Consider the following 6,000-nt stretch of genomic DNA (forward strand, 5'->3'; position numbering starts at 1 on the left):
TTCCACTTTTCTTGTTTTATTGTTATACTCTTTCAATTAAAAGAAAAAAATACCAAGAATTATAATTAAGATATAAATCAATGACCAATCTATATTTTCTCATGATAGCCTATTTCATAAGGGAGCTGAAGATTTGTCTGCTTTCCTGGAAAGCAAGGATATAGTAAGCATATTTTAAAAATGGTCTGCCTTAAAATTTTAACAATAGAATTAAATTTTCTGAGATTTTTTTTAAAAGACTAATTATTGCTGAAATGCTTCTAACAAAAATTTCTTCTAATCCTCATCCTTTGGTCATTTAATTTCTGAATGGTCCTTGGCAAACAATTACTTAACTTTCCCTCAATGAACTTACATTGACTTTTTTCTGCTGGTCAGAGAATATCTTTACATAACCAGCATTTGACAATGCACTGTGCATACAAACTAATGTTTAAAGTAATTTTAGACAGCTAAAAAAAAAAAAAAAAAAACCAACTTCAATCAATAGTATATATAATAAGCTCAAAAAGTAGAGGTTTGTGAATAAAAAATAAAAACAGCCAACTTATAGAAAAGTTGTACAAGATGACTTAAGAGTAAATGAATTCAGAAGAAGAGGCTATCCAAATAGTTGTTACAGGACACATTCAAACTGAAATGGGCTGAAGAAGAAATTCTGCGAAGACAAAGACATTTAAAAGGTATTGCATAAGCTATTCTAGGATTTAATAATTAGGAATGACATGACTCTTTTCAAACAAAAGTATTAAGGCAGACCAAAGTGGCATGCCAAAAGCACAGCAAACAGGGCAACAAACCTAGATCGTTTGTTTACTACACGCACTGGTATTTTATAACAGTCTGCATCATAAGGTCTTCTTCAACTATAATACAAAGGCCAATAACATACATAATGATGTCAAGTTACCTGTTTAGAAACTAGTTTTTGCAGCTCAGAAACGGCTCCTTTCCTGTTTCACACTTCAAAACTGTTGTCTGTTTATGATTTAAAAAAAAAAAAAATCACTTCAGTAAATTACACTATGAAGTACAGAATAACAAATACTGACTATATTTATAACCTGAAGTATGTTCAGGAAATCAACAGAAAAGGAAAAATCCAATTTATCACTATTTTAAAATCACCTTACTTTCATCTTTTAGGAAAACAATGTGGTACACAGGTTTAAACCCTCCAACCTTGTAAGATCCTACCAAACAACAGTGTGATACCTTAATACCTACTTTGGAATATAATGTAATCATCATGTAAAAAATCCATGCCCAAGTTTACTCTTCAGATTGATCAAGTCACTAACTTCCTGTCACTCAAAACTTCCAGAACCTTGCAGACCCGTTGATGAGGAAAATGTTTATTTAAAAGCTGGCTACTTCATTAAAAAATAACCCTGTAACTACATAAACACAAGGTTTACTTTCAGTCCAAAAACTCAGAATTATAATGGTTCCCAGTGGCTCTAACTGGGAAGGTGATAGGGAAAGAAAGGAGCAGGTGCACCGAAGCTTGACAACACCCACTCCAGTAACCAGAGAATACCAGAAGGCGGAGTCTGGAAAGCAGCGATGGGGCGGGGGTGAAAGGGGCGCCCAGAAAGCCCGCTTCTTCCAGCGCCAAGACACGATCCGTCACCCGTAGAGCAAACGACACAGATCTCCAATCGGTCAAAAAAACTTTTTTCTTTTTTCAGATAGGGCGAGCTCTTGAGGAGTGAGCCGCGGGATGAAAAGTTTGGGCGACCCGCCTCCCTAGCGGGGCCTACTACGTAACCCCCAAACCCCCGTTTCTGCAAAGCAAGCGATGTTCCCCGAATTCCATTTGGCATTTAGTTTATCCCCACCCTGGGCCCATCCAAACTGGACCAGCAGTAAGGGATGGCGAAGGGGCGCAACGGCAGAGGCGAGGGAAGAGCTCTGAAATGAACATTCCCCTCGCAAGTAGAAACCCCAAAGCCAGGAACGCCTCCCGCGGCCCTTCCGCTCTAAAAACACCCGAGACAGCTTAAGTCCCGCTGCCCACAGCCCAACCCCGAAGTCGCGTCGCTCCTCACCAGCCCTTCTCCACCCCAAATTCTGGACCTCGAGAGCCCCACCAGAAGAGAATTTGGGGGGTAGGGTGGGAGAGGCGCAGTGACGAAGACTACGGCCACTAAGGCCCCTTACTATGGAAAACTAGACCCCCTGCCCCTGGCAACCAAACCGTAACCCGCCCCCCCCGCTTCCTGCACTAGCAAGGGACATTCCTGGAGCTCCAGAGTCGCAGGGCGGCCTCCTCCCCAGGGCCAAAAAGAGAGAGGGGCGGGGAGGCAAGAAGGAGGGTTCTGTGGTCGCCAAGATGCGTCCCTTGAGGCTCACCCCGATATCGCGTCGGTCGGTCCGGGGTAGGGGGCGGAATGCCTGGCCAGGGGACGGGAAGCAAGCAGCAAAAAAACCCCAGGAGCCCAGACAGAGGCGTGGGCCCGAGACCAGGCCCTACGGAGTCAAGTGTCCCAGGGCCGTTGCTCTCCCGCCCCTACGCCGCGCTGCCCTCGGTTGCCAAGGGCTGGGGACGCTCAGGCATTACCTGTAAACGAAGCAGCCGCTCCCGCCAAGGGCGGAGTAGCGGCCAGCCCCCACGAACCGCCACCGGCGGCGGGCCTCCCTTAGAGACCACAGCAGGGAGAGTCCCCAAGTTTCCTGGCTGCTTAGGGCCCAATGGCCGCCTTTTCTACCTCAGCTACTCGGCTCCAACCGTCGCAGCCACCGCCATCTTAGGCTCTCATTGTGGTGGGAGAAGAGGGGCGGGGGGACTGCAGAGGGGGCAACGCGCCGGGAGACATGCGCCGTCTCCTCGGCAACGGCCGCGCGGGGGCGAAATTCGCCTGGGCGGGAGCCGCAGTGCGATCAGCGCTCTAGACTGGAGTCATGTGACCGGCGGGAGTCTGCGGTGTCACCTCTGGCTCCGGAGACGGCTGCCGATTACACAAACGAACCACCAGGAACTACATATCCCAGAATGCCAACTCGCTCTCGGGTTATACGCGCCCGCACGTTCGCCACGAGGGAAATGACTATAAATCCCAGCATGCTGGGCGCTTCCGGCTCTTCCGGCGAGGAGGTCGAGGCCTGTGCGGAAGCGGATGGAGCCCTCTTGGGCAGCTGGAAAAAGAGTGGAGGCGCGTTCTGGTTTTCTGTGGGTGGGCGGGTGGTTCCAGCTCCGGAGAGTGCCGGAAGGAGGAGAAAAGGTCGCGGAGTGCGGTCGCCCACTACCCACATCCCGGTCACGAAGGGGTGGAAGCAAAAGGACCTTTACAATCTGGGCTTAATTTTACACCTGAGGAGATAAACCCACGCGAGTTAATTGGCCAAACGTCGTACAGCTGGTCAGTGGGAGAATCATCAGTGTTAGTAATTAACTCCACCTTGGATTAACGCCCTAGTTTCCTTAGAAGAACCAGATGATTTTAATCAAAATTTAATATCGAAAAATGTTCTCTAAAACTATAGTCTCTGAAGTCCCTTTTTATTTACTCTCTTTTCTCAGCAGCAGCCCTGTTAAGGTTAGTATATAAACAGGTTCTCTCTTAAAACAAACCCCCAGAACACGGTGACAATTAAGGTCTTCAGTGTGGCTACCTGAAAGTTTTAAACACTGGTCAGTTTTTCTTTATTTTTCGACAGTTTGTAATTGTGGGATAACTTTGTTTTAAGCAAAATAAGGGTAGGAGGAATGAAGAATGGGTGTCTAAGTTCCAACAGCAAATTGTTCTCAGTTACCAATGGAATTTGTTCACAAAACCAATTAATAGAACTGCATCTCAATAGATGATTCAGGTAAATCAAGCCCTTCGTGCTACTGTAATTTGCAACTGAATCCAGGTTCAGCTTCAGTGCAATGATCTTTGACCCTTTGTCCTGCATTTTTTAAGTACTTTTCTGTGCGTCTAACAGTGCTGATTACTTAGGTAACAAAAACATAGTCCCTGCCCATTAAGAGCTCATATTTTAATGAATGATGAAGAAATAGGGTGTGATGTAAATAAACTGTGTTTTATAAGAAAACAAAGTGCTGTGGGAACTCCCAGCACCGAGCAGCTAATGGATTAGGTGTTCACTGTAGTCCAGTGTGCCCTAGGCCTCATTGTAATTCCACCGCACACTAGCTCTAAGATCTTGGGCAAGTTACTTGACCTTTCTGAGCCTCAGTTGCCCCACCTATGAAATGAAGGGGAGGAGCTAATAATATTGCCTACCTTAGATCTTTTTTTTTAAAGTAGTGTTTATTCTGTATTAGGCACAGGATTAAGCATTTCATCTCTTGTGGTTTTCTGAATTCTCACAACTATCCTGAAGATACTGGTTCTACATCAGTTCCATTTTACTAATGAGGGGTTAAATAAATTGCCAAAGTTCTGACAGCTCCAAGTAGGAGAGCCCAGGTGTAAACTGTGACTCCTCGAAGGAATTTTTTGATTAAGAAAATGCATGGGAGGGCTTCCCTGGTGGCACAGTGGTTGAGAGTCCGCCTGCCAATGCAGGGGACACGGGTTCGTGCCCCGGTCCGCGAGGATCCCACATGCAGCGGAGCGGCTGGGCCCGTGAGCCATGGTCGCTGAGCCTGCGTGTCCAGAGCCTATGCTTCGCAACGGGAGAGGCCACAACAGTGAGAGGCCCGCGTACCAAAAAAAAAAAAAGAAAATGCATGGGAAAAAATACTGGCACATGGTAAGCCATAATCATCACCATCATCACCGTTTTGTTTTATACATATATATTATTATTTTTAAATATGTAGAAGCTATTGTCATTGAAACAATACAGATGGATTCAAAAGCACTACTGAAATCATATGGTCATTATGTTCTTTTAATTTGTGAACCCTAAAAGATGCCAGTGCTATTATTGGTCTGTTAGGTGGTGGGAGAAGTCTGAGAAATTTTTACATTAAAATGGGGTCCTCAAACTAAATATGGGCATTATTGATCTTAGCAGGGGACAGAGGACCCCCCCAAATGATGAAATTATCCTGGATTTCTAAAACCTTCACATCTAATTTAGAAAAACAAACTATGCAAATGAACCAGTTTAGCATCAGTAGTGTATGAATATGGCAAATAAACAATACAGTAAGTGCTTTAGGAATGCAGAGAAAGAGTACATTATATTAAGTATATTGTATTATATTGTCTCAAAGATGATGATAGCTCCAGGATTTCTATGTAGGATGAAATTAGGGGCAACAGTCTGGTGGAAATGTAAATGGGGAACATAAGTAGCCTTTAAGAGATATAGGTTGAAACTACATCTCAGTTTTCCACATTTAAGTAAAACTTAAACACATGTATTAAAGGTGGGTGAGGAGGCCGAAATGGAAGAATGATGTTCAAAGGAAAGGAGCACACCTGTAACACAGATAATACATCCAGAATAAGCAATGAATAATACAGAAAACAGACTGGGTCAAGTAGGGGATTCATGTGGAGATGGGGAAGCAGGAGAAGAAAGCGAGAGCCATGAACAGGTTGGGGCCAAACTGTAAAAAATCTTAAATGTTGATCTGAAATGTTTCGGCTTTGTTCAACAGATAATGTGAAACTAGTTGAGGGTTTGGAAGAGGCAATGATATAAGGAAGTAGTTGTTTTAAGACTTAATCTAGTGGCAATGTTTAGAACAGACTAGGGAGAGCAGAGGAGAAGGGAAAGACAAAGAACAGGTGGTAACTGGCATGAAGTAATTAAGGCCTGGCCTAAGGTGATAGCAGAATGAATCAAGTGGAGGAGTTGGAATCTGACGGTAAATTAAATAAGCTGTCATTGCTGTGTAAAATATTTGTTTCTGTTATTTGATATTTAGTATGACATTGACCAGAGGGCTCTTAAAATTTAACATTTTGTGGTATATTATTTATCTCTTTAATGAGTTCTGTACATTCTTTATCCACAGATAGATTTTAACCATGGCTAGAGCAGAAACCCTGCCTTTTATGCTTCTTTATATCCCAGATGCCTTGTAGAGTTCAT

General features: G+C 44.0%; 1 protein-coding gene across 1 annotated transcript in view; it reads right to left on the minus strand.

The window, feature by feature from the left end:
• Positions 1–1,463, minus strand: part of PCM1 (pericentriolar material 1) — an 87,525-nt gene extending 86,062 nt beyond the window's left edge. The window contains exon 1 of the mRNA XM_082863950.1: positions 911–1,463. The gene's annotated coding sequence lies outside the window, so the exon portion shown is untranslated. The remainder of the gene's footprint in view (positions 1–910) is intronic.
• Positions 1,464–6,000: the final 4,537 nt, after the last annotated feature.

Source organism: Leucopleurus acutus, assembly GCF_964270905.1.
Source record: "Leucopleurus acutus genome assembly, chromosome: 21".
NCBI classification, from domain to species: Eukaryota; Metazoa; Chordata; class Mammalia; order Artiodactyla; family Delphinidae; genus Leucopleurus; species Leucopleurus acutus.